The following is a 27,984-nucleotide window of genomic DNA, read 5'->3' on the forward strand; positions in this document are numbered from 1 at the left end:
GGGAAACGAAAGCCTTCCAAGCAAGTTTGCACCGTGCCTCCTGCAGCGTAGGGTTTGCTCTGCAGCGGTAGCTCGGTCTGCTTGCAGTTGACCCAGCAATAATTGCTTTGTGGCATGGGAAGCTGAAGGCAATGGGATACAGTTTTGGCCACATCGCTCCCTAATGTTTGTCACTGTCTACAAAAACTGAGATGTCTCGACTTCGCTGCTGCCAATGCAAAGTGCCAGGAAACTGCCTATAAAATGTACAACAGATTCTGTAGCTGGAATACCAAGGGAACAGATTGCCTTTGAGCTTGAAAATTAAAAGCTTCTCACTGAGTTGAGAGAATTCAGCTCAGGAGGTCCATTTCTATGAAAGTTTCCCATACTGGCTGTGAAGGGAGCGCGCCCGAAGGGGATGGCCTGCCCGTACAACCCTTTTCGCAACCCTTTTCACGACCGGGATGGTGCTGCAATGTGGCATTGCTGCCGCAGTTGCAGCCAAATGATTAATTACAAACCCGAATGTTAGAGGTGGGAAGCGCATTCCAGAGCACCAATGTCTCTCACTCTGCTAGACCGCTTCGTTCCCTGCCATTGCTGACTGCCTGTCGTTCTGAAACGAAGCCCCTCGGTGGTACGCTCCTGCAATGCTCCTCTGCACAGGGCTGTGTAATTCAATTTTACAGGGCAGCACTGCTGGGCTGAAGGCGTTCTGGCTGTACTGAGGAACGACAGATGGAAGAGGAGGGAAATAAGCCGAAATTCAACCCACAGCAGTAATTTATATCTGCGATCCTGGGAAGATAGCTGCTTGTGCTCAGGAGGGAACAGAGCAATGGAATTCATAGAAATCAAGGATTTTGGGGATGCGGTGTCATATAAAGAGAACTCAGCTGGAACACCTCTGACCAGTTCAGCTGGAGTTATTCCTTAGCATATACGCTTGTATGTATTTTTAGGATAAGGAGCAAAGAACTAAAGGACTTAGCAGCAGAGTGATTTGCCACAATAGCTACTCCCCCCAGCGAGTCATTTCTGTGTGCCATTTTGACACATTTAGTACTTTTTTGTATTTTCAGTCATCTAAAAAGAGTCTCTTAATGAAGAACAAACATACGAAGTTAATAAGTGTAAGTAAAACAAGACGCAAGTCTTTGTTCTCTCTGCTCAGGATTATTTTTTTTCTAACGTTGAAAATGAAAAACATCTTTTTGATCGGAGGTTTAGAGGTTCCCAATGCTCCCCATGACAGTGAACACAAAGGTCACATACATAACACACGCAGTACATTTCACACGCTGGAATCCCACTTCTGCACTTGGACAGATGGCTTTCATTTTCCGCAAGGTATCCGATACATTGCAAACTCTTAATGATGCTATCGGCATTGATTTGTTGCGACGCATGCCCGCAGAATACCACATAGCACGGCGATATGGAACTGGAGAAAAGAAAGGAAGAGCGGAGAGGCTTAGATCGATCCCATCCCTGCCTTAAAATGAGAACGAGGAATTTTTGTAGGTGAGATGAGATTCCCAAATCCCTCTCCCAGCTAAATTTCTTTTACCTTACGAATAAATCTTCTAGCGGTGTGGGCAAGAAATATTTGAAGAATCTATGGGAGAGATTTCTGTGGACCAGTCAGCTGGTTTTAATCCGGGACGACCCCCCTGCTCCACTCCCCCCCTCTTGCATTGTGAGCAGCATCCCCCACTTGTGCAGGGGAAGAGAAGGGCCCCACGTCCCACATTTTTAGTAAAAATAGACAGCCGCTATTTTCTTTAGTCAGGCAAAGGGAAACCACAGCATTGGGTTCTTGGTCCTTCTGGTTTCTGGGCTGTGCCTTTTGAAATTGAAAGTTTCGGGCCCTTTCCCAGACTTTATGGTCTTTCTCCTGGTTCCCAGCGTCTGCGGGGCGGTTCTGACGCAGCCCCTAAGGCTGGAGCCGGGCTCGGTGGCAACCGTGGGCCATCGGACACGGAGGGGGAAAATGAAGCCCGTTGCATAAGCAAGTGTTCCTTCCAGATGATGACTTGGCAAAACTGATGCCTCTGCGAGCCACATTATCAGGCTAGAAAGGCAAATTACAGGCTGCGGGCGTCCTAAAAAGCCTATTGTGTGGGTGTGCGGAGGGAAAAGAGAAAATTCCAGGAAAACCAAATTTTGGTCACTGTTGTCCATAGATAGTCAGCTTCCTGGCTTTGGCAAGAGAGCACAGCAATATTAAAAAAGGAAATTCCTTCAGAGTAAAAATTAAAAAACTGATGGCCTCCAGACTTCCAGGATCTCGAACCAGCAATGTTATTCTTTGCTGAATCATAAAGGAGGCTCATTTTTTTGGTATGCTGCTGATGAATGAAGAAGGCTGACCAGCAGCTGGGGCTTTTAAAGGAGCGATGCAGATGGAAGTCTGATTCCGATGGGCAGCTGGTGCCACACGTGGCCTCAGATCAAGGCGAAAGCAATTTTTCGGGATGGACATTCAAAAGGGTGTTTCTGAAAGCTCTTCTCTGCAGAAAACTTTCAGCTACCTGACTTTGCATCAGCAGCGGGCCCGGCCCCACGGGCTGTCAATGAACACGATCCCTTTCTTTTCCCCACTGCTTTCTGCCTTGCATTTCCCAGCTGCCTCCTTCCGATTTTGAGCTACCAAGAGCCGTGCCATCTTCGTCCTTGGGCATACTGCAACCACAGTGTCATCGGTGACATCAAAATGAAACTGCTTAGCATACACGAAGGGCTTGAAAACCAAATCCAATGAGCAAATAAGTATATCATTTGCTATAGGAAATCCCCCGAATAAAATGAAAAACAGGTACCATTTTGTACGTGTAAGAGGAAGAGCGAAGGCAGCGCTTCACCCTTTCTGGTTAGAGGATTTCAAAGCACTTCAAACACCCTGATCTGTTATATTTCCCACCCAGTTTTCCCTAAAGCAGCGAGATATCGTAAGCATTCCCAGGAAAGAGCGAGGGCTCTGGCACACAAGGGCCAGCAAATCGCCCCGTGACGGTTCGGTGTCACAGTCCCTGCTGCTTCAGCAGGAGCCAGCCCAGTCTGCGGCCCATCGTTTGCGCTTGATAGCTGCTGATAAAATGGATCGGGACCAGCGGGTCAGGCTGCGGGGCGCTCAGCTCCACCTGCTGACACGGCAGCGGGGTCAGAGCGCGGCAGGGACGCGGCACCTCGGCTCCTGCCCTGGTACACACGGAGGGGAGCCCGCAGGCGCAGGGACGGAGGCATCTTCCCAGCTCATTCAGCCGTTCCCCGGCTCAGGGGGCAGGGGAGCGGAGGATTTCCTGGTCTCGGTCCCGTGCTCAAACACAAGACAACTGGTTCCCCCCGTAGCTGGCTCTCTCTCCTTTCTCGTATCTTATTCATTCTTAACTTCAGAGAAATGCTTTCACTGAATCGAAGGGAAGCGTGCCTGAGTACAAGTTTAACATTGCAGGATTTGGCCCGCGGGACGTGTTTCCTAATATCTTTCCCATTACTGGCAACCACAGCATTCCCTTTCCTCTGACTTGGTCAGGCTTTTGAGTACAGCTAATTAGCTCAGAGTGATATCATCTGAACACTGAACCTCGGCAGCGCTTAGATACATCATCAGTTATGATATACACGAGCCTTCTGAAGAAAGCCCCATGCTTCTAAGGTCAAAATACAACTTTCTGTCAACTTAAATCCCCTTTTTAGAGTGGCCTTTGCTACAACTTGGACCAAATCTCTATTTAAACAGAAATAAAACCGCGATTGTGGGTACTGGTTGGGTTTATGCCATATCCATCACTTCTATACCCGCGCCTGCCTGTTGCTGGGGTATGTCTCAGTTTAATAACGTTATTTTCTTAAACAAGATCATTAAAGGTGAAAACAGTTGGATCTGAACCCTTTTTGCTTAAGTGGCTTCCAGAACAGGACAAAAAGGGACTGGAAGGAGTCGCAAACAGATGAAGAGACGTGTTTATACCCAAGCACTCAGCAAGCGTTCACTACATCTTTTGGCAACTCATTTAGGAGAGCATTTCCAGAAGAGGCTTCGGAGCATCTCCATTTCTGAGCAGCTGGGCTAGATTTGACTCCAGGGGAACCGGGCCAGTTTGCCCCAGCTAACTATTTAGGCCAGCAGAGCTTTAAATGCCGTTTCACCTGACTTTTTATGAAAAGCATCAGAATAAGTTGGTCTTCATCTGTCACTGCAGCAGCTGTTTTCTGCCTTAGTTCCCTTTTCCTAACGAAATCTAAAATTAAGTCACATTTTCATTGACTCAAACTCGTACCCTAGTAAGCCATCCCCAGGTGAATGTTTAGTTTTGCTCCCAAATCAGGCATTTCAGAAACCAGCCAAACTCAGCTGGTAAAGATAGAAAGAAAGAGCGCAGAAAAAAATGCAAAGCTGAAACCAATCAATTTCAGAAAGCAAGCTGGGCTTGGAAAGCCCCCAGTTGTGATATATTTAGTTCATTTCAGGGGATTATCTGTGGTAGCCAATTATGCAAATTGTTAAAAAATACTACCCTGAAATTTTACACATAAAAAAGATCTTTTTTACAACACCCTTCCTTTGTCCATCCTTCCTGCCCTTTCCTGCCCTGCCCTGATCTTGTTGTCTACGTCTCGCGTGCCCCATTCGGCAGATTTGGGTTTTGGGCGTTTGGGTTTTTCTAAGAATTTTTGGTTGCATGATATTTTTCATTTGATGTGGCGAGCCCGGTGCCTAGCGCCTCTTTGCCAACGCAAACTGCCAGGCAGAGGCAGAGGCAGCTCAAAGCTTCTTAGCAGCGCGGGCAGAAGGGGAATTTGCCACGGCAAAGAGAGAGGGGGGCTGTGCTGGAGAAAGGGTCGGTCCTGGCTGGAGGGATGAGGAGCGGGGACTGGTCCAGCTGGAGCAGAGCAGGGAGAAGGGAAAAGTCCTCGAAAGCTGAGCTCGGTGCTGCTGCAGGGAGCTGGGGCTGCTGTGCGATGGGGCTGCTTGTAGTGCCTTGAGCCTGTGTCCCGGCCGTTCCCTGCGTGGCAGCACCCAGCGGAGTTTTGCAGGACCCCAGCACAGCAAAAGAGGCAGCAGAGGCACAGCAGCAGGGCTGCAGGCAGCCGGATCTCATGGGGCAAGGCAGTACAATTAAATGGAGCAGCGGTCTGGCAGTCAGGAGGGCTGGATTTTAACCTTGGCTTGGCTGGGTGGAAAATGAGGACAGAGACAGGGCAGGTCATGGGTCAGGACATGAGTCAGGAGGGTGTGCCCTGTTCCCTGTTAGAGGAGCAGAGAGGATCCCACGCAGGGAAGGTGGGCTCACAGGGAAGGTGGGCTCACAAGGGCTCCCCCACCGCTGGTGCTGCACTGGAGACGTGGATGTGCCCGCGTTGGGGCAGGGATGTTGTCAGATCAGCAGGGTCCGAGCTAGAGCTGGTTCCTGGGAGGGAGGACAATGCCGTGTGTATGTGCCCGTGAGTGTTTTTGGGGAAGAAAGAAAAGGATCGATACCCCCCCGACTTCCCCCACTCGGGATGCAGCTGCCTTGCTGCTCCCTTCCAGCATGGGCCGAGCGTGTGCTACGGGAGCTCTGAGCTGGAGGCAGACCTTGCAGCCGAGAAGCCTTCACCACGAGCCTGCTGGGCACACTGGGCTCAGCCTTGGTGTAACTGAAAGGAAACGTCTTGCACCAACACTGCCTCAGCCCGAAATGCCTCCAGAGCCAGCGGGCGCCGAGCTGAGCCGCCCTCCCGCCCAGCACAGCAGCTGCATCTGTGCGTGGCAGCCCCCTGCCCCGAAAAAAGCCCCAAAGCCCCCCAGCTTTGCTGCCAACCTGCCTCACCACACTGAGCCAGCGTGTGCAAAGGGTTCGTGTGCTCCCCACCCCGGCAGGAAGGAACACGCTCATCCTGCCAGGTCCAATTTAACCAAAGGAGGAAAATTTTGAGGACTCACGAGCCACAGTGATTAATTTCAGGCAAAGGCAAATGTCCCATCCCCGTGTTAATAAATGGAAATAAACCACAATCCACGCAGCAGCACGAGGCATCGTTCAGAAGACAACCTGCAGCCTCGCAGACAAGTCTCCCTCTCTGGGTGTCACGCCGTGCTCCCACAACACCCGTCCCAGGAGGCACAGACGTCACCGTGCTTCGTGTGACAGCCAGGTACCTCCGCACGTCGCAACAGATCGAAAACTGAGATGCTGATACCCATAGTAACAGGCGGGTGCATTTCTCCCAGCGCTTCTGGTAGCCGTACATTATCTACGTATGCTCCTGCACTCACAGCATCAATAATTACTGACATTAACAACGTGCTAATGAGACGCGCTCTGTGAGTGCGCGCACATCACTGAGCAAGCCGCATTCCCGCTGTACTCAGGCAGATCCCTGGTGGAGGGATTCCAGCAGTAGCCCGACACATCAACTGTTTCTTCCAACGCTAACCTGCTGCTTTGCGTTTGCTCTGAGCCTTGCAGCACAGCACTCGCAGCTCCTGCCTGCGCTCCCTGCCCTCTCCTAGCAGGGAAAAAGATACTTTTGCCTCCTGAGCCACCTAGGCTGAAATCCGTAGTGGTTTCTATGGCTGTGCTGAGCTGGAAAAATTGGTACGGTGTCCTATTCAGCTAGTCCTACAGCCGCCCAGCTAGCCTAAAATAAGTCAGCAGCTTGCAGCCATGCCCTCACAGTCCGTGTGAGCAGAAACAGAGGCACCTTCGGGTCAGTCCAAGAGCCCAGGCAGAAGGGAATCGGATGTACCGCAGCGCAGCACCAGCACCAGGCTCCTACCGGGATCCTGTCTGCAGCAATTAAAAGATGAACTTCCTTCCCACTGCGAACTGACAAACAAATCGGTTCCTGCAATCAGGCATGAGCGCTTCTGAGGTTATTTCTGTAGCTCTTCGCCGTTATTTAGAAGGCGAGCTGGCAGAGCATGGCCCCAAAACAAGCGCTAACGCCTGGCCGGCGAGCTGCCCGCTGCTGGGGCCAGAGCTGCCCCAGGAGTGGAGGAGCTGAAGGCAGGCTGGGCACGCTCCGGCACGGGGATCGGTCCCTGGTACCTCACTGAAGAACCCACGATTGCCGCCAGTATTTTGAAACTGCACAACAGCAGCGGCTGGGGAAGGGGGGATGAAGATGAGGGGATGCTTAGACCTCCAGAGGAATGCGGGAGCGTCCCCACCTACCGACGAGGAAATCGGGGCATGGGGAGCTGCAAGGCTTTGCCGTTCCCAGCAGACACACACCAGACCCAGACGGGCAGCCTGCGATCCCCGCGGCCCAGCCCAGTGCTCCCTCGGCCCAAGCCAGGGCTTGGAGCTCTCCCCACCGCAATCAGCTCGGTCGAAGACACACCACCGGCCCCGCGTCCTGCTCAGACACGTTCCTGCGTGCTCGGTGTTGGTGACAGCCCTCTTCCCCCGGGCGCTGATCCGCATGGCACTCGTTTGCACATATTTTCCACTGCTCTGTGACGTAGGGCTGCAAACTCCTCTCTGGGTGATTTCCCATAGCCCAGCAAACAAGGGGACCTTGCAGCTGCTCTTGGCTCCTCTTCACCTTTTGGCGGGCGAGACTCCCTGCCCCAGGGCTGCCGTGCCAGGCCCGATCCAGGCTCAGAGCAACGATAAGTGCAGAACCGCTGCCCAGCCCCATCCTCGGAGCCACCCCCCGGTTATCTGCACAGCTCGGGACAGGCAGCAAGGAGTGCGGGGCTTGCCAGGCCTACCAGGGACTGTCAGTACCATAAAAACGTCTCCTTCTTCCTCGCGTACTTGAGCCAAAGCCCGCTGGAAGCAGCAGAAAGATGCTGGCCCAGCAGCTTTAGAGCAGCTGGAGGTGCTGCTTTGGAGCCGGGAGGTGTCGCAGAGCCAGGTAAGTGGCTGTCACGGGGCTGCAGGGGTGATGGAGCAGTGCCAGGGGACGTCACCCCTCCAGGAAGCAATGCTCCGCCTGCTAGAAACCTGGGAGAGAGTCAGAGGAGCATGCGGCCTGGACAAACACACGAGGAACGCGGGGACAAGGACACGCGGGTCGTCACAGCCCGGCGGGTGCAGCGGCGTGCGAGCTTTGCTGTTCCCTGACCTGGAACGGCCCTGCCTTTGTTCTGCGAGCGTGACTTCGGAACGGCGATCTCTGGAGTCTCTCATCCGGCTCCTCCTCGTGCGTTTTGGAGCAGCCTGCTCCCCTGGCCAACCTGAACTTGTTAGCGTGACACTAGAGAGAAGAAAAGGAGAGACACCCCTCTGCCACCCGGCACGGCAGGGCAGGCAGGAGGGAACCGAGCGGGTCGAGAGCGGCGAGCAGCAAGCGGAAGAAGCACACGGAGAGGCGGGCGAAGCGAGGCAGATGAACGGCATCGCTCCGCTTGTCTGCAGAGGCTCAGCTGGCAAGGGGACAGGAGGAAAGGGCCCCACCGGACCCAGCCAAGGAGCTTTCGTTTCCCAGGCTGAGTTCCGAGTGGCACGCGTGATGGAAAGCAGTGACTCGCTTCTCCTCCCACCTGAGCTCCAGGGGTTTCTTGCATTCAGAAAAGGCAGACGTCAAACTGGCACGAGATTGGGACTCCTCAGCAGAGACAGAAGCTGGGACGATGCATGCACGCTAGGAGAGCCAGGAAGGGAAAGAAAAGGGAGGACGAGGAGAGAAAAATAAAAGCTAGATCAAGGGCTGAGTTTTCAAAGGCACTCAGCAGCCAGCAAGTCTTTTTGTTCTCAAAGGCAGTGGTGGAAGAACAGGGTCTGGATTATCCTTGGAGACAGCTGAGCTTTATTAGAAACCTGCCCCCTCCCATCCCACATCTGAGCTGAAGATTTCACAGAGACGAGAGCCGTTTGATTTAAAGGTGTGATCCCGTGGTCATCGCTGCAGCGAGCAGCGCCGGCTGTCTGAGCAGATGCTTTGAGAGAATCGCTGCCGCCCTTAAAAGCAGCCATCTGGGGATGCGTGCCAGGCCCGGAGTGCTCTGAAATGACTTGGCCAACACTTTCTGCAGGATCCAGCCTCTCGGTTACGTGCTGTGGTGGTCCAGTGATGTGCTGTGGTGGTCCAGTGACGTGCTGTGGTGGTCCTGCCCTGTTTGGCAGCTGACAGTCCTCGTAGCGCAGAACGGAAGGAGAAAGACACCGGGGGTGGCCGAGCCAGCCTCCCACCAGTGGTCTGAAAGCTCAGGAGAAAGTCAGGCAGGGCGCATCAGCCGATCCCTGGGTGGTGACTGAGGAGTTCAGCTCCCGTCCTGACCCCAGCGAGGCTGGGGAGCGCAGTCGGTCTGCAGCCGCCTCTGAGAGTTACCAAAAGAGCCCAGGTCAGCTGGGAACTGGACAAACTCTTAATTGCTACAGGGGAGGGAAGAACAGGAGGCCCTGGAGGAATAAAAGCAGTTGGAAGTGGTGGGAGATGACAGTTAGAGAGACCTCACTGCTACTTAGATCTCTTGCGTACCCTGTAATTCAAGGGCCTTGGCCAAGGGAACTGGAGTGGCTCCAGGTCCTTTGAGTCCCTTGGAGAAAACAGCTCCAAAAAAGAGAGGATTCACCTCCCTGCCTGATGCTGGGAGCAGCCGGGGTTGCTCCCTGGGGCACGAGAGAAGGGAAAGCAAGACCTTCCTCCAGCACCCGCTTAGGAAGGGCGTTTCATCGGCTCTGCCTGTGCCCGGCAAACACCCAAGCAGCAGGGAGGCCCCGGGAGCCCCCCCAGCCCCTGCTGCCACCTCTGCCACCGAGGCCGAAGGCTCCCCCCAGAATCCGTTGGCTCGCCTGGCGCTGCTGAAGGGCCCCAGAGCATCGCCTGCTATTTCGGACGGAGCCCCTTTCCTGTGGTCACGCTCCAGGGCAGAAGGGCCGCGCGCACGCCTGCAGTTACCGCCCGGCTCCAGACGCAGCTGTGGGGTCACCCCGGGGGAATCGGTGGATCCCCGGCCGCGCAGGCAGGGCCGGTGGGCAGCTCCCTCGTGCCCACGCCAGGATCGGGCGCTGTGTTAGCGCAGAAAGAATAGCTGAATACGGAAGGGCTTAAATTTGGAACAAAAACTGCGACCGGCTCCGGCGGAGCCAGGAGCAGATTCTACTCGGGGAAAAAAAAAAAAAAAACCACCCTTTTTGCTGGCAACTGTAGTGAAAGAAATGAGATCTGGGGCTTCTCAGTGAACTGCTGGGTATGGGAGTGCTTGAAAGGTTTCCTAGAGACAACAGTGCAGCGCATGGAAATGCTTTCCATCTGCACCAGCACTCCCACCTCGTTCCTCTCAGTGCCCCAACCTAAGCGTGACCTTTTGGGGTTTGACAGCGAACAACCAGTCCTGGCTCCTGCCACTTCCTTCTGAGCCTACAATGCCAACTCCTGGCGATTCCTGAGCAAGATCACAAGCAAGAAAGGGCTCGGATACTCTTTGGATATCAAGACTGTCTTGTATTACAAAAAGAATGACAGGAGATGCTAAGCCACATGCTTCAGAGTCAACACCAGTAACAGTTCTAGCAAATTATCCCTACTCTTTTTACAGGGGATCTTCTGTCTTGCTCTGAGTCTCGGAGAGACGGGACTGCTAAATGAGCCTCAGCTCTCAGCAGCACAGCAATTTCTATTTTCTAGTATCTCAATTTTCCCAGAGAGAACAGGGAACATTATCCCTCTCACCGAGTCAATACGATATACAATGAAAAAGTAATAAATGCTCACGGTAAAGAGAAAAAGTACGTATTGGAAAGAGCCTGGAAGCGTCAGGGCTCTGGGGTTGTTTTCCCAGCTCTTTCCTGCCTTGCTCGTTAGCGTGGACAGACCATTTAGTCGCTTCATGCCTCAGTTTCCCTTCGGCCAAACGAGACAACGCAGGTCCAGCACTCCCCGCTGGATTCGGAGGAGCTGCTGCCAGCTGCTCCAAAGCACACGTGTCAAAGCGGAGCTCGGGCAAATGCATTTATTCTGTGCTTACCTGGCACTAAGCCTACTCCATTCATATTTAGGTGATTAATCATTAATGATGTTCATTCATTAACGGCGCTAAAGGCCTTCAGGATGGAAAAAAATAGAAAATTCCCAGGCTAAAGATGCTACAAGGCTACGTCTTCAAAGCAGCTCCATAAACATTTAAGCAAAGGGTTTAATTCTCCCTGAAAATGACATCGTGCAATGGGATGACTTGTATCAGACTCTTGGAAAGGGACCTAGTAATTAACTTGGTGTAAATTAATCAGCTTCAGTCAGGATTTAGAGACTTTAATTGCCAAGTGCTAGCTTTTGTAGTGACAACTCCCAGAAAGCACTTTGAAGTGGCCTGCCTGCTTGAAGTGCTGCAAGCGCGCGGATTCGGGAACCAGCAGCTATTATTTGCCTTACAATGGTACAAAAGCCCCCCGCCCCCAGATCCCAGCCTTCTGCGCCCAGCGCGCTCGAGGGGACACCGAGGAGGTGCCAATCCAGCGAGATAAGGCAGAGAAAGGAGCCCCATGAGAAACTGGCTGCCGAGGGGCAGCGAGGACAATTCGGGCTCTGGTTTCCTGGGTGAAGCCCCGAAGCCCAGGCTGCTGCCCAAAGGAGCTGAGCTCCCCTTCCTGCTGCCAGTCTGCGTCCCATCCTCGAGCCCAGCCGTCCGCTCTGCTCCCACGGGAGATTTCCGACAGACCAGGGACAGGATCCGGCCTCCTGCAAAGCGCCCTCGCCGTCGGTGCCCCCCTAAGGGAGCGGGAGAGCGCGGATGGGAAAGCCGCGCAGGGACGGACTTCATCGGCTTCGTCTCGGAGCCAGGAGGGCTTCCCCCTTCCCTCCACCCGGAGAAAATCTTTACTCATTTCAAAATCTCTGCTCATTTCACCGTGCAAAGAATATTACGGTGGCCGAATCATTTAACTCGACTGAAATTAGCATACAGGTAAAACCTTGTGAATGTAAAAGCACCTCGTGTCGGTGTGACCAGATTTAAGGGCTTCTGCTGCTCTAAGGATGCCGGCAGATAAAGGTCCCACAGCTCGGGAACTATTTATGTTGAAGCAGGGACCAGGGCTGCACCTTCTGAGCCCCAGCAGCAGGCAGATACGTGTAAGTGACAGCAGCGATAAAGGAAATGCTCGTTACTGCGCGAAACGCAGAAACCAAGACTACTGCGATTAATTAAAAAAGGAAATCAGAGCTGGGTCACTGGAGCCTAAACATAGAAGAAGGGGGGGGGGGAAAACAAGCTGAGGAAAAAATAACAATATTCTCAAGGCCCCAGGAAGATAAGTATCATGGGCTACACCCCAGCTGGCCCCAGTCACCCCGGTACGGGGCTACTGAAAGCGCAACTCCTCGCGGCAGGGTGGGGCCGCGAGCATCGGCACCGGGGATGCGTCCCGCCGCAGCTGGAAACGGCTCTGAGAGGCCTCAGCAAAACAAGAGGCTTCAGAGGATGTTGTTCTGCAGAGAGGCTAGGAAGGTGTTTGATTTCCTACCTGAGAATAAACATACTGGCATTTATTCTGTGCTTTCTGCCTGGTTATTCCCTTTTCTCCTTGCTCACCTCGTGCTGTCCTTCGTGGGGTGGAAGAGGCAGGCTTTGGCTGCGATGGCAGAAAGGGGAATTTTTCCTGAGGCTGCTGGACATAAACACACCCTGTGGTCCTGTCTGTCTGTCCAGGCCCCGCCGCTGCAGCCCAGGCTTACCGCACTGGGTCTCCCTGCACTGCGGCACGGACCGGAGCTGGGCAGGAAACATTTTTCCCATCCCACAAAAATCTTCCTGTCCTGCAGCAGGATGAACCCGAGCCCTCGCCGAGCTTCTGGTCTTGTTTTCTAAAGAAACAGGCCGTATGCAATCCTGCTGTGCGTGTCTGTCCTTCCTTTCCCATAAATTCTTAATCCTTTCGGCCAATTTCAGCCGCGTCGGACAGACGTGGCCCAGTAACGGCACCAACGCTGCTACGTTCCCACAAGCTCCACACAAGCAGGCAGCTCGGGAGAAACGAGCCCCAAAACACGCTTCTGCTAAGAAAAAGCACTCCTTAGCAGGCACCAAAAAAAGCTTCGGTCCTGTTGGAAGCCAGCTCTTAGACACCAGGAGCTTCAGTTCTGCTGGAAACCGGCAGAGCCTGGCTTTGCTGCTCAGGGCAATAGGGTCTGGAGGGCTCTTAGGCACCGTGGCGTGACCTAGGACACGGAGCACAAAGCCCAGATCCAGGACTTGCTTCCTCCAGGCCACAGTTCTCGACCTGTGCCCAAGGCGGGTGGCCTCTCACCACCTCTTTGCAGACAGGACTTCATTTTTCTCCCTTCGCAGCCACCTCGCAGGTTTTTACCAGACCTTTGCAGATGGCATCTCAGGGCCTCAATCCCTAATCACGCATCCCAGCTTTTGCATTATCTGGGCCCTGGAGGCACATCCCTGCCAGAAAGGTCAGAGATAAGCAAAAGGTCCCTTTGTGCTCCCTCTCTGGGTTTCCTGGAAGCTAGCTGCCCTCAAAAGAACAAAAAACAACTGCACATTAGCCCCTGGCACTCTGCTAATGCCCAGGTGAGAGGGAGAGGTTGCCCTAAGGTGTTAGCAGGTTGAAATTCCTACCCACGGAGAAGGCTGAGGGCAGCAGGGCGGCAGAAGAGCTGGCTGCGCTCTCAGAGGTAGCTCTGCAATCAAAATTGCAGGCCAAGGAGGCGATCAGCCTGCACAGGGAAGTTATACACGGGCACAAGGGAATGCACTCGTGGCCTGGGAGAGGTAGAGATGCATTGCGCTGGTGCACGTAAACTGCTGCAGGCTGGCAGGAAAGTCTATGAAGAAAAAGAGTATTTAGAGAGGGAGCTGAGAGCCACACAAAGCCCCAGGCTTACCTCCGGACTCCAGGCTGAGGCTGGGGATGGGGAAGAGGGACAAGCTCTGCCCAAGGAGGGACTCCAAGCACCCAGCTAGTGCCTACGCTAAGGCACGGAGAAAAACCCATCACACTTTATCAGCCCTGAGCTTAGGAGGGGCAGTTATTGAGGACACAGCACCGGAGGGAGTCTGTGAACCGGTTACTGAGCTGGGTGAAAACAGCCTGCCTTTAATCAGCCACAAATTCGAAGGTACCTTGATGACGGCGCGTGGAGAAGTAAGATCATACGTCCTGAATCACATTTCCCCGGGCCCATGCGCTTTACAGTGTACTTAACTTCATTTCCATCACAGCTGCTGCAGCTGAGGCCGATAATGACAGCCCTGGAAAATCCCATCACTGCCGTTTAACACCGAGGATTGGTTAATACCTGAAAAGTGCTTCGACAACGCACGTTTGTCCAGCCGGCAGTACAAGTACTGTGCTGCTTCTGGGCGAAAAACACAGAAGGAACACATATTTAGCTGCGAAGTGGAACAAAACGAAGGTGTCCCTGCCAGCCGGACTGCCTGAGCTCTTCGTCCCTCACCCAGAGGGGAGGTGAGGAGCGGGACCGGCCAAGAGCAGCTGCATCGGTTTGAGTTCAGCACTCCAGGACGGGGCACACACACACACACACACACCCCTTCCCTGCACGGCCCTCAGCAAACAGACCCCACGCACAATGCCCCAGCTTCCCCTTCAGAGGTGGGCTGAGGCTGATGGAAAGAGACTTTCACAGAATTCAGCACTTTCATAACTGATGCGTTTTCTTGTTTTGTTGGGTTTTTTCTTAATTATTGATTGGGCATATAAATTCCGGCCGCCCAAGGCTATGGCACAGAAAGTCGAAGGTGTGTGTCATTGATTTATGAGGCCTCCATTCAGTCCAGCTTGCCTCCCCCTGTAGTTCCCATGGGAAAAGTTGCTCTTCACTTCCCATCCAAAATCTCCTGTACGGTATGGCTGGGAGCTCTTAGACAACCTCCTCTTTTCGCCCTTGCTACAATTTTCTCAGCGGCATGAGCTGAACACGCCGCTTCGCCCTTCTGCTGTGCCGAATTTGGTGATGAAGGAAAGGTGCCAGGTTAGCAGGGAACACAGGCACTGCTTTTGCTTGAGGTGCTGAGCAGGTTAAAAATCTCGCTTATCCAAAATAATGCACAACGAAGAGGAGGAAATCTGCGCTTTTTTTCAGCATCTGAAAAACACTGGTGGAAAACATCCCACCTGCGGAGCACCCCTGCTGCTGTAGATACGTGACTTACACCACCTACAGAAACCAAGATATCCAGTCCCCTTCTGCCCCCAGGAAAAGGGCTGGTGCCAAAGCCAGGACTCAGAAGAGCCCATTCAAGCCCCGAAGCCTGTGTAAATTGCCAAACCTCTGCCTCAATCTTTTTGCTTTAAAATGGGCACGCTACCTTTCCCTTTGGCTCCCTACATTCCCCCAGTAAACGCGTTCTGCCTTACATCTGCACGTAGAGTCCTTTGGAGAACCACACTGGTGGGGCCTACGGCTGTTGCACCAAATAAGTCACTCGTAATAAACTCCAATATTAATATTCACACGGTTTTGTTTCCACAGGGTAAAGTTGTGGTTTTTTTTTTTTTTTTTTCTCCAGAGACTCCTCAGCCTCCTGCCAGGGCAGCTCCCTTCAGCTCCAGCCACGCTCTCCTCTGCCTCACCATCCCTCACTACCGGGTTGTTATGCAGCGATGCCAAGTGTCTGCATGAGCTGTTTCAGGACAGAGATTATGATGCATCTGAAAGGGGAGAGACACATTCATCTAAGTGTCAGCTATTACTGTGAACAATCAACCAGAGACACCAGAAACTAACTGCATGCCCTGGAAACTCCTGCTTGGGTCAGGAGATTTACTCCGCTCCAGATACGAACGCCATGTCCACGGACGCTGGGGATCTTCCATTTTCAAGCGTCTACTGCATGAGATTGCAGTTGGTCCTAATTAGCTAATAAACGGTAGACCAGGGACTCTGCATTTGTACTTGGGAACCTGGCAGGGCTCTGGGCTTTGGAGACGCTGCCAAATAAAGCCCAGACTCCCGTCTTTGCAGTTATAACCATCAAACCCTGGATGATTCCTTCACTGACGTGAGCAAGCTCAGTCCCCGCATGCCCCAGAGCAGAAAGGTCAGCCCGTGACTAACGCCGGCAGAGCTGCAGGGCACCGCTCTGCGTGCCAGCAGCAGAGATGGCGAGATAAAAAAAGGCTTGGACAAGGCTGACGCTTGCCATCGGTTTTATACCCTTGAGACCCCACCGATTTCAACGGGCTCCCACGTGCAGACCCGAGCCCATTCAGCCCCACAATATGCAAACTCATTTTTTTTACCACCATTTAGCTGACAAATACGTTAAAAGCATGCCTAAGTGTTTATTTACTTCCTGCACGGCGTAAGTTGGGGAGAAAATAGATGCTCAGCAACGATCTCTGCTCACCTGCAGAGGTTGATGGTTGGATGCACAGCTGAAAGCTGCCCCGGTGCCCTGAGGGCCGGCCACTTTCCAGTCCCCGTCTCCTGCCGCTTCTTGCACCTGCAGATCTGCCTCGGCCAAGCCCCCGCAGGCCCAGCGAGGTGCTCAGGGAAGATGAGTCTGGGTGCGCACGTGGACGCTTCGTTGAGCTCAACCTGCAAACCACCGCTTTGGAGGCGCTAAGCTAAAATAGCGCTTTGACAGCAGAGATGGTGCTGGCAGTCCTCAGCCATCAAAGGAGCTTGCTGCGCTGGGGCCCACTCCGTGTCCTGCCTTTAACCCTTCAGCTGTGCAGGCTGACAGTTTCAAAGAGCTGTAACAGTTGCATCGCAGTTAAAAAAAAAAAAAAAACAAAAACAGATGCAAGTGAGGCAGAAAACAAATGTGGCACAGGAGCTTTGAAGACAGACAGTAGCATCTACACTACACAAAGTATCTCAGCAGTTGTTTCCCTGACAGTGCTGTCACAACCCTGAGCACCCCAGACCTTTCCAGTTGTGCTGCTGCCTTTACTGGTCCCACACACCAGTACGGGTGCTGGCAGCACCAAGACACTGGGCAGAACTGGGACTCCCCTCTGCTGAGCTCCACGCTCTGACGGTGTTCGAGATTTGGGGCATCATAAACCCCCAAGTCATTATTTAATTTAATCATAAATTAGGGTTGCATCCTTCCCTGCACTGATCAAGCCACGTAACGCAGAGCAAGCGACCTACATATGCCCGTACCCTACCAGGAGAGGTGACCCAAGCAGCCGCCGCTGGCTGGCTCTCAGCAAGACGACAGAAAAATGCTGAGATGGTTTTTGGCTAAAGATGAGAAGTGTCGTGCCCCCCAGCTGAAGAATTTGGGGAAATCTCTGCAAAATCTGAGACTTTTTGGGGTATTTCCAATGGAGAGGCTGACCCAGGCTCTGGTTGTTAATGAAATTAAATACATCAGGCAAAAAGAGACGACCTCCCATCTTTATTTATTTCTTTCTTTTCTGGCTCCGGATAGAAATTTAAACAGGGCTGGTTTGAAAGGTACTTTCCATGGGCCTGGAGTCCATCTGTGCTCGCCCAGGCCCAGCTCCTGCGTACAACACGCGCGTATAGAAACCGAGCCCTCCCAAAGACAGCAAATCCCCAAAAACTTCAGCTTAGGACAGGCTCTTTTCAAGTGGAAAGTCCTTGCAAGAAAAAGCCCCAGCTGCATATGCAAAGGGCCACCGAGAAGCAGGTTTGTGCAAATGACTCCCGGGTTAGAGCAAGCGGATTTGGGTACATCTGCATGAGGCGGGGGACCTGCTCTGCCTTCCTCGTGCTGCCAAAACGCCCCTCAGGGACAACCCTGCGGTGGCTGCGAAGAGGGGCGCAGGATGGAGCCCCGGGCACCTCGCCTCCCGTGGGGGCGGTGGGCTACAAGCCCACAAAGCTGAAGGGCCTCAGCTGATTTGGGAGTTTCTGGGGCACCGGGGAGGTCTCAGCACTTGGGCTTCCATCCGCGGCAGGCAGAGGCGCACGCGGCTTTTGCTGCTTCGTGCGGGGAGCTTCCACGCAAGAGCCACGGCCGGACGAGGCCGGCACGTAGGCGAGATGAGCCCGGCGAGGAGCACGTCCCACGTGCAGCACGGCTGCCTGGGCTCCGCTGGAGGGAACCCACGGGGGGCACCCACCGAGCTGCGGGGCTGCTCCCTCCCCTCCGTCCCCCCGTAGCACCCCGGCTGCCCCCACCAAACGCGAGGGCATGGGGCAGGAGGACGCGAGCCAGCACCCCTGCACCAGCCTTCCTGCGCCGGCTCTGACTTCTGCTCTCGGATAGGAAGTTGATCAAAACCTCACCGGGTTGCAGAAAGAAAAATCAGATTTCAAAACCCCTGCCAGAAGGCCTCCGAAGCCTAGCGGCGGTCCTGGCGTTAACCCTTTGCAGAGGGCAGGCCCCTTCCCGGCTGCACCTGGAGCTGACGCCAGATACCCCGGCTGCGCCTCGCCAGCTCTTTGGGGGCTCTCTTTTTTTTTTTTTCCCCCCTCCCGAGCTGTTGCTCACACTCTCTCGTAACGTTGCTTTTATCTGGGGATCTATCGCATGTGAAATCTCCTTTCATCGATAACCAGGTTGGGGGGTGGAGCGGAGGGAAGAAAGGGGGGGGGTTAGGGAAAAACTGCTGTCTCAGTTAACGTGCAAACCCGCTGCCAGAGAGGAGTGGGGCAGGGGGGAGAAGAAACCCAGCGCCAGGTTGGACGGCAAAGCCTCCATCTTCGCCAAACCCTCGGCTCCCAGCTCCTCGGTGATCTCACAGCCTTCCCCAGCTCTGGGCTCCGGCTCCAAAATCCCAGTTCCAAGGGATTTCTCGTACAAGAGCCGAGCTTTACCTCTGCTGGGCCTTGTGTTTTCCACCCAGGAGGCCAGTTCCCACCTGCCAGCCACTTCCAGAGCTGGTAAAAGCAACGCCGTTCAGCAGGGGAACCCACTGCTCCGTGCTCAGGATGCCACTAACACCCAGAGCATCCCAGAGATCCTCGTGCGTGCTCAGCGGATCAGCACTGCCATGGCTCCCTGTAGACTGTACAAAGGAGATTTGGCCTAGGCTTGGGTTTGAGAAGTCAGTTCTTCCTGCTGGGTACGGAACACGACACTGGAAGAAGGTTTTCAGCTGTTTTTCCCCCCCCATCTCCTGCCCTGGCATTGAAAGATGGGCTTGCCCTGACCCCGGGGGTACAGCAAAGCAGCCTGAGTGCAGCAGCTGGGACACGACAGGTCCACGGGGTGCCCTTCCCTATGCCCTGCTTCAGCGAGTGAAGGCAATCCCTAATGGACACTTAGGGAACAACCTGCTCCCAGGGAGAAGGGATTTCTCGTTTCCCAGGAATCGTCAGATTTGCCTCAGCTCTGCACACGCATCGCACCGCTGCAGAAGCTGCTCTGGAAGCCGGCTGCTGCGCGCTGAATCCTCCCAAGCCCTCCTGACCCTGGCCCCTTTGCAACGTCCCTGTCCTGCTTCCACCCTGCCCCTGCTGGAACTTGCCAAAAACCTTTGCAAAAGGTCCCGAGCACCTTCCCCCAGGACCCAGGCCCTTCACTTTCCCCCGCACACTCTCCACGGGCTGTGCGTTTCCCGACCCTCCCACATGCGCAGCACGACCCAGCCCGGGGCAAGCAGGTGCTGGGTGCTTCTCATCCCTCTTCCCCTCTCCTTTCTCTCGGCGCCCTGTATCAGCCTACGATTACATCAAGCCTGTTTAACCGCCGCAGCCAGATGCGGGGACCCCATTCATTTGTTAGAGAAGAAAAAAGAAAGAAGAAGAAAAAAATGGCATGTGGTGACAGCTGTCTGCACGTGAAACAAGGCCTACAGCCCTCCGTGTGCTCTGAAGCCACAGGACCTTTGCTTGAGGTGTGGGAACTCGATTGACTATGCCCTCAAAGACTCAGTCTTCGGTATTTACCCCAAAATAGACCCTGCTGTAGGTGAGGCTGAGGAAGTGCATGCTCCGAGACCGTGCGGAGGGGGTGCAGGTCTCAGCCCTCCTTGCCCAAGGAGCCCCTCCCAGCTCAGCCCCAGCGTTCCCCAGCTCCAGGGGCCAACGCAACTCTTGCTACCCTCAGCCTCACGGACGCCCGTCCCTCCAGCTGAACCAGGCAGTACCACAGCCCCTGAAAACGTGTTCCACGTCTACCCCCGGAGCAGTGCTCCTTGCTCCTTGTCACCCTGAGCTCCAGCAAGTGCCCTCCCCACCACACATCTGTAGGTGACCTACTGCCAGTTGTTGTCCGGGATCACCAGTTTCTAACCACATTTTTTCCACTATTTTTCCCCCCTCTTTGTCCTAGGATATGGAAATTCAAAGCCCTCCGGGATTCCCCAGCCCACTGTCACTAAGCCAGGAGCCCTGAGGGGACCAGAGGGTCCTGAGGGATGTGCACGGCCACAGGTCAGCGAGCAGAGCCCAGCCAGAAACGCTGCCAGGGCAAGCTGACGGGGGTTACGGAGGGAGCTTCATGCTCGGAGAGGAAGAGACGGAGACGGGAGGGAGGAAGGGAGGGAGGAGGAAGGAAGGGAGATGATGTCCGTCCCCGTGCCCAGAGCAGGGAGGTGAGCAGACAGGAGGAGCCGCGGGGCCTATCGTTGCCTCCCAGCTGGTGCCGATCCCCAGAGGCAGGCTGGGGGTCGCAGCCCGTTGAGAGCAGGGCCGTCCTCGGTGCGAGGCTTTATCAGCGGCTGTTTCTTCTTTCTTTCTGTCTTGCTCCAAGCTCTCGATTTCCAAAAAGGGTGGGAGACGTCCCGGAATCAGCAACACATCCTGAACAGCTGCTGCCACCCTCTATCTCTGCCTCACCCCTTGTCTCTGCCGCTTCTGGAGCCCCAGAGGAACAAGCTGCCGTGCCCGGCTAACAGAGGGGCTGAGGGTGGCGTTACACCGTGAGCCCAGAGGGCTGCAGATGTCTGCTGGGGGGCAGTCTGGGGTTCCCAGCAGGTCTGGCTGCTTCAGGACTTCAGGGGATTAACGGCCTTTGGAGCAGGCTCTTGGGGAAAGAGTTAACTGGAAAAAAAAGGAAGTTTCCCCAGCTTAAGCTTACTCCAGGACGCGATCTGGAGCCTTTTACATCTCAAGGAGATGGAGCAGGCAGCGTGCAGGTGGCCTGGCCCCAGCTCCCGGTGGGGCAAGGGCATTCTGCCATGGCCCCAGGGACAGGACGATGCAGGCAGACGCTGGCCGAGGCCGGACGGGTCCCTCCCCACACCCATTTGCACAGGGACGCTCAGCACACGATTCTGCTACGGGAAAAGAAGCTCCTTGAAGGGCATGTATGATTTTGAGAGCCACTACCTCACTCAAGTTTTGTTCTTGGGAGAACCTCGTATCAGCTTTGTGCCTGATAATGACAATTCTAATTTCATCTGAAATGGGGACGGGGAGCTGGACTTGATCTGACAAGGACGAGTCCAAACCCAAGCTCTAAACTCAGCTTGAGCCTGCTGAGAAGGTCCGACACGTACACAGCAGCTCCCCCATTTCACCCGTTGCTACTGCTTCTGTATTGCCAGGACCCCACTGGGAAAAAAAAGAGCAACTCTCATCAGACTCCAAGCTCAAATTTACCGATAGAGACGTTTCCTTCAAGTGCTTTGCTAAGGACTGCCAGTATTCTTAAAACAAGACGTAACAGGCATTTAAGGTGACAGAAATCCCTCTCAGCCCCATGGACGTCACCCACTCTAACAGTACGCAGCTGCCCAGCTTTGCGACTCTTCCAGCCAAATCACTGATGGTTCTTCAGCTATTTTTCCCTCCATTTTAAAGAAACACAGAAAGGGAAGTGCCTTGCTGTATAAAGCGAGACCAACAGCACAGCCAGAGCAGTGCTGAGTCCCTGCACCAAGCAGCACACAGAACACCCATCACTGGGGGAGGCAACTCCAAAAAGCAGCAACGCCTCAGTCCAACGCAGGACAGTTTCAGCAGCCTCCACGCCCGAGACCTCGTTGAGGCACGTGGGCTCTCGAGAACCCATCCGAACAGCTTCTCTGTCCTGCTGCAGAAACGCAGGCTTCAAAGGACGGACCCCGAGCCCAGCACGGACAAATTCACGCAACCACAGGAGAATTTTCCAAACTTTCGCCTTCTTCCTGCTCCGAAGCAGCCAGCTCAGCCCACGACCCGCTGCAGGAATTACTCATGCTGGCCCTGCACGCTCCCTGCCCGAGGAGGGGCACGGGCAGCTTCGCCCCGCGCCGCTGGAGGAGACACCCAGAGCCCGACGGGGAGAGCAGGGGCATCCCAGCACCCCGGCTGGATCCCTGCGCCCCTGCGGGGTTGGGGGGGGAGAGCAGGATTCCTTCCCCCACCCCTGCCCTGAAAGGGCAACACCCACCGTGTGGTTTCCTGACCCGACAGAGATATTTGTCAAAGGCAGCAGTAATAAACCCGGCTGCGGTAAGCGGCCTCTTCGGAGCCGAGCTGCAGGGTAAGGCTGTCACCCCGCGGGGCCGGCAGCAGCACCTCGCTCGCTGCAAGAAAAAAAAATAATCAAAAGGCACACGAGATGCAGCTCTGGCTCACAGCAGAGATGGCTTCCTCTGGCAGGCTGTTAGCCACAGAGGGAAGCATGCAAAGAAAACACGCAGGAGACGTTGTCCTGGCCTAGCTTCAGCGCTGACATCTGCTCTGCCAGAGTCGGTGCCCACCCTGCCACACAGCCCTTACTCAGGCAGTCCAAAAGCCCGCTCCTCGGGGAAGATGTGGCGAGCCAGGCAGGTACTCGAGGTGGGGAGCAGGCTCAAGCCCCAAGGCGAGTAGTGGCTCTATCAGACATGCCCCATCCACTGCTGGGGATTCACTGCTGGGGGTTTGCTGATTTACAGCATTCCCCATGGCTCCGCGTTCGCTGCAGCCAGCACCCGGCACGTCCAAGGCAGCTGCAGGCAGCTCGCCCAGAGCGAGGACGGGGAGGCAGAACCACCACGGGCAGCCAGTGCCGGGCACACAACTTATCCCCCCCGAGCAGGACCAGCTGCGTCGGCTGTAAGAATCCGGGCTGGAGAACGTCCCCCAGAGCTGGCTCCGTTCCTCCGCCCGTTCTCAGCACACCCTGAGGTCTGCCGTTCCTCGGAAGCCAGCTCAGCCCATCTCCTCGTCACCTCTGGACCCTAAAGCTTCAGGCAGGCAGGAGGAATAAAACGGAGAGCATCCCCTGAGTCAGCGACGAGGCAGGACAAGCTGACCGGAGATCTGCAACAGTTCTTGGCAGCAGAAGCTCCGGACAGCCCGGAGGTGTGGGCTTACATGCTTGGTGGATTAGACGTGGCACTGACTCAAACACAGCTATGTGCTGCTAGAAAGGGAAGGAACAGTTTTTACATCAGCTGAGTAGTGTTGAAAGAGAAGGCCCAGCAAAAAGCAGCCACCCCAGGCCCACTTTAACCAGTAACGCCGCTCCGACATTCCAGTTTGGCCAAACAGAGCTCCTGGGACCTCCTCGCTGGGGCAGACCCATCCTTCCGGAGCGCAACACGGAGAAAGAGACCCCGGACACTTGGCCTCTGCCGTCCTGACGGAAAGGGTGGGGTGGCAGGGGAGGAGAGCCAGGGACCCCACAGGGCCGCCATACAGCACAACCCCTGCAGGGACACCAGCACCTCGCCTGCTTAGGAGCTGGCTGTGAAAAAACAAACAACAAAAACCTCATCTCTATGTCTAGCTCAGCAGCCTGCAGCCGAGCTGCAGCACTATCTCCTAGGCAGAGTCGGTCTTGATGCGGAGCCTCAAAGTGTTTGGGAGCGCACTGCACCCTGGAGAAGCCCGATTGCCTTCTCCTGCAGGGAGACAATCCTATTTCCTGCATTAACTCCGCTGACCTGCGCTTCCAGCACCTGGATCGCGTTACGAGTCTGTGAGATCAAAGAGCCCTCCGCCACCAGACACCTTCTCCCCTGGTGGCTATTTATAGGTTTGACGAACCTAAGAAACCCCGTGGCTGGAACACCTAACTCACGGTGAGACGTCTTGTTGCGTTCCGGAAACTCTTCTCCCCCTTCTGTGCAAGCAGCAGCTTTTTGCAAGGTAAATTCCAGGTGTGGCCCTGCAGAGGGCTCGTCCCGTCCCCACGCCTCCCCCACCAGACGAAGCTGGCAGGAAACCTGCAAGGGTATCGCTCCAAGCTGCTTTAATTAACACCCGAGTGCACTGCCAACACCAACGCCACCGCTGTTTTAGAGAGGAGGGTAATAACACCACCGAGCAGATAACGTTTGTCAGAGGAGTAAATAATAAAATAACGAAAACCAGCAGCGAAGTGGCCATAAGCTCTCTGCATCTTGGTCTATTTCTGCAAGGCACGAGCCAAAAAATGCGCCGTTTATCCCTTCCCAGCCCAGCAGCAGCTTCCTCTGTACCACAAGTGTTTGCCACCGTCACACCACAGGACAGAAACCCTCAGGCAGCATCAGGCAAGGAACTTGGGGGCTTCACAGGAAGCTTTTCGGCAGGGAAGATGCTGGTGGCATGCTGACAGCTCGTGGCCGCAGGAGCCTAAACGAGCTGAGTGCTGGCAATTTGGGGCTCTGAAATGAGCCTCTGGGGCCCGAGGGCAGGCTGGTGGCGACGTGCCCTCTGGTGGCAGCGGTGCCGGGGCAGGGCTGGGGCACAGCAGCACTGTGCAGGGAGGCAAGGTGCAAGTTTTGGAGGCCTCGGACATCTCCAGGCACCGGCAGCGCTCCGAAAGACCCAGGGGAAGAAGCCGCTTCCTTCCAGGGGCAGCAGCTCCATCGCTCCTCCAGGCCTGCCCCCAGGACGCATCTCCTCTGCGGGGAGCCAGACACAATGAAATTTCCGAGCACAAAGGGACGCTCGAGCCCACGGCCTGGCTTCCTGTCTACCGCACGCTGCGAAATCTCACCCCTGCCTCGAGCTCAGTCATTTCCAGCTGACTAACTAAGCGGCTCTCAGCCGGGGCTTCCGAACACCGGGGTCACACACAGCCAGCGGGCTGCTGCAGGGAGCACCTCCCAGCTCAGAAGTGACACAGCCTTTGGGCTTTCCCTGCCCGATGGGTCCGGAGTCATCGGTTCCTGTTATTCTTTTCAAAGATGAATTTCAGCGAGCTTTACAGCTCCCCCCTCTGGGACTGTAAGTATTAGAATAACCGCTCAGCAGGAGCTTGATGAGGTTAGTATGCTCTTGTCTGGGGTCACACGGCTGTTTAGGACCTGGGAATCCGAGCTCCTCCATCATCTTTGAAATAATCTGCATGTGACTCAGTAAAAACACGTGAGCTCCTTTCCTCTCTCAGTTTGACACCAATCTGAAAGTGGGTTTTGTTGGTGCTAAAAGGGGAAGCGAGAGGAAACGTCCCAACCTTTGGGAAAACGCACCGCGCGCAGGAAGACAGGCTCTGGCCATCCTGCGTTTTCTCGTCCTGCTGCCAGATGACCGAGTTCACAGAACTCCGGAGGAAACTGGCACCAGAAACTGGCACTTTTTTTTCCCAGGGGCGATGTCTTTTCCCACTCCGCATGGGCTCCAAACTAAGGATGCCGCCCTCCACCTACCGACACCGACTGCCAGCGTGGTTCTGCCTGCTTCCAAATTCCTTCCCTTTCGCACTGGATCCCTGGCAACATCCTTTAGCACGGCACTGAAGCGTTCCTTTCTTCACTGAGTCCCCTCTTGGCTGGCCAGTCTCCTCTAGTGGCTGCGAGCAGCTACTTCAGAGACACGCAATAAATAAATAAATATATCACTGAGTATCTGGACCTTCATGGAAGTCTGCTTTTTCAACCCTCTCCTCACCAGACAGAGCGAAGCTCTGCATAACAGAAGAATTGCGCATCCGTGCCATAAAGAGGGATTTTGTAGCACTAATTTCAGGGCCTTCAGCAAACATTTAGAGCGGTGGCTTTCTGCCAGGCACTGGATATTCTGCTTGTGACCGAGCCCAGCATGGGCTGCGCTGCTCTGGGGAAGAGCCTTCCAAGGCCTCAAGCCTGTGCCATCAATGAGTATTTTAATGTCAGATGGGGCTTTTTGGCATCCCTGGAGGCATCCCCCAAGGCATGCCAGGACTTACAGACGGGAAAGCGAAACGCAGAGGAGCAAAGGGACTTGCCTAGGGTCACTCGGCAGGCTGGTGGGCTGCAGAGCCAGGACTAGAGCCCAGAATACCCCAGGGCGCTGCCCCCGTAACTGCAGCACCCAACCTCCCCCGCACCCCTCGCTGCAGAACCTCCCCTGCCATCCCCTGCCCAACCCAAAAGCCCTGGGAGTGCAACGAGCTGGGACGGTTTTATTTATAAAGTTTGCCTATAACGTTTTGAAAAGGGGAATAAAGAATATTCAAGAGTGAAAAACCAAGCGGCACGGGGCCGTGAAGTGCTGTTATTTACACAACAGCTCCCACACGTGAACAAACCAAGTAATGCAGCACACACAGGGAAAAGAGACAGCAAAACATTCTGAGGGGTACACACAAGCCAGGCCAAAAGGCTCATCCAGAAAACAGATGTTTAGGCTGGAATTTCAGCAGCCTCACCTGCAGCAACCTGGGAAGAGAGCTCCCGAGGGGAGCGCCGAGTTGTGGCTGCTCGGACAAGGAGGCACCCCAGGGAGGAGCGGTGGCACCCGCCTGGTGCCCATGCCTGTGTGACAGTGTGACAATCCACGCTAGGATTAGGCGAAACTCCCTCAGCAAGACCCGAATTAGCTAGCTGGGAACTGATGACAGACGTGGGGGGCTGAGACCATGCTGGGCTCCCTCTTCCCTACAAACACTGAAGGAAGAAAGATGGTGCCCGTGTTCTCCGTAACTGCTCAGCCCCTCCACTTTCTACCTCCCAGAAAAATGACCCCAGGCTGCTCAGGAAGGCAGCGGATGCCCTCCATCCGTACAGAGGAAGAAAAGCACCGCACAGAAAAGACAAGAGCCAGCTGGGGCAGGGAGATTCAGCAGTTAGGTCTCCGGAGTGGGAGAGAGGTGCTGGGTCTTGTTCCACATTCTTCAGGATTGTTTGAGCGTTACGGAAGTTCGATGCAGAAACACTTGGAGACAAGAAACGAAAATCGGGATTGTTTCTTTCCAGGCGTATGATGTAAACAACACTGACAAGTGGCGTAACAAAGTACTGGAGACAAGAGATCAAGAAGAGACTGCCCTCGTGCAGTAAAAAAACCCAGGAGTTACAGATCAATTACGTACTGTATTTATAATGCACCCGTCACCATCTCCGTGAGATAACACAGCTAAACAATTCCCTCAGCCCCCCACGGTATAGACAGGGAAGCAAGGGACATTTAGCAGGTAAGTTACCGGATAAGAACAGCAGGCCGAGGTCCTGACCTGCACGCGTCCCAGACACCCACGTTCTACCCCCGCACTCCGCAACGGGGCCCTACCTGATCTCTCTTCTGCCCGAAATATTTCAGGGTCTAGCTCCACGTCACTAACCACAGTTTGTTTTCCTTTTTTCTTCTGCTGAGTTTGACGGCTGGCATATTATACGATGAGGAGAAAGTTCGTCCCCCAGCGCTCTGATACACGCAACATCCAGCAAACAAAAGCACCTGGCCACGCTTGCACGTCCCCCGGATCTGCTGCAATAGTCAGTAACCGCACGTTTGTTGGACTAACCCGACGGCAAGCTGAGCCTGAGGGGCTTCATTCTCCCCGGGGGTACCACACATGGCACCAAGCAGCCTGAGACCCCCCCGATGCTCCCACCGACGGCTCCGGCTCAGCTCCAGCCGTTTTTTCAGCAGCGTCACTGCGCTGACGTTTTCAGCCCAGACCTGCCGGAGCTCACACCCCTCCCACCCAAACAACGCGGGTCAGGTGCTTCTCGAGGTTTAACAAGTAAATTAACCAGGAAATTATGATTTACCAGCGTTACGCTGTCGCGTTTCCCCCCTCTTTTGGCTTCACGTGCCGCGTCAGTTCATCCTGGAGCACCCAGACCTCCAGGAGCCCCTCAGCTGGAAGCCCCAAGGGGCTCAGCACCTCCGAGCGCTCCGTCGGGCACAGGGCCTGCCCTGCTACGAACGAGGCGTGCAGGGAGCGCTGCCGGTGCCGAGGAACCCCGAGGGGAGCGGATCGGCGGGCCCCCAAACCCCGGGGATCCACAGCACCAAACCGCAGCCGGAGCCCGGCCAGCTCCGGCCCCTTCGGGGCACCCCCGGCGCCGTCAGAGAGCCGCAGCCTCGTGCCGGGGGCTCCGCCTGCCCCCGAGGACG

At 54.9% G+C, this 27,984-nt stretch overlaps 1 protein-coding gene across 3 annotated transcripts in view; it reads right to left on the minus strand.

The window, feature by feature from the left end:
- CCND3 (cyclin D3) overlaps positions 1 to 27,984 on the minus strand; it is a 44,043-nt gene that overhangs the window by 15,447 nt on the left and 612 nt on the right. The window contains exon 2 of one of the 3 annotated variants that reach the window (XM_048070818.2): positions 16,244 to 16,592. The exons of the other annotated variants lie outside the window; for them this stretch is intronic. The gene's annotated coding sequence lies outside the window, so the exon portion shown is untranslated. The remainder of the gene's footprint in view (positions 1 to 16,243; positions 16,593 to 27,984) is intronic. 3 annotated transcript variants of the gene reach the window in all.

Source organism: Anser cygnoides, chromosome 25, assembly GCF_040182565.1.
Source record: "Anser cygnoides isolate HZ-2024a breed goose chromosome 25, Taihu_goose_T2T_genome, whole genome shotgun sequence".
Classification (NCBI taxonomy): Eukaryota; Metazoa; Chordata; class Aves; order Anseriformes; family Anatidae; genus Anser; species Anser cygnoides.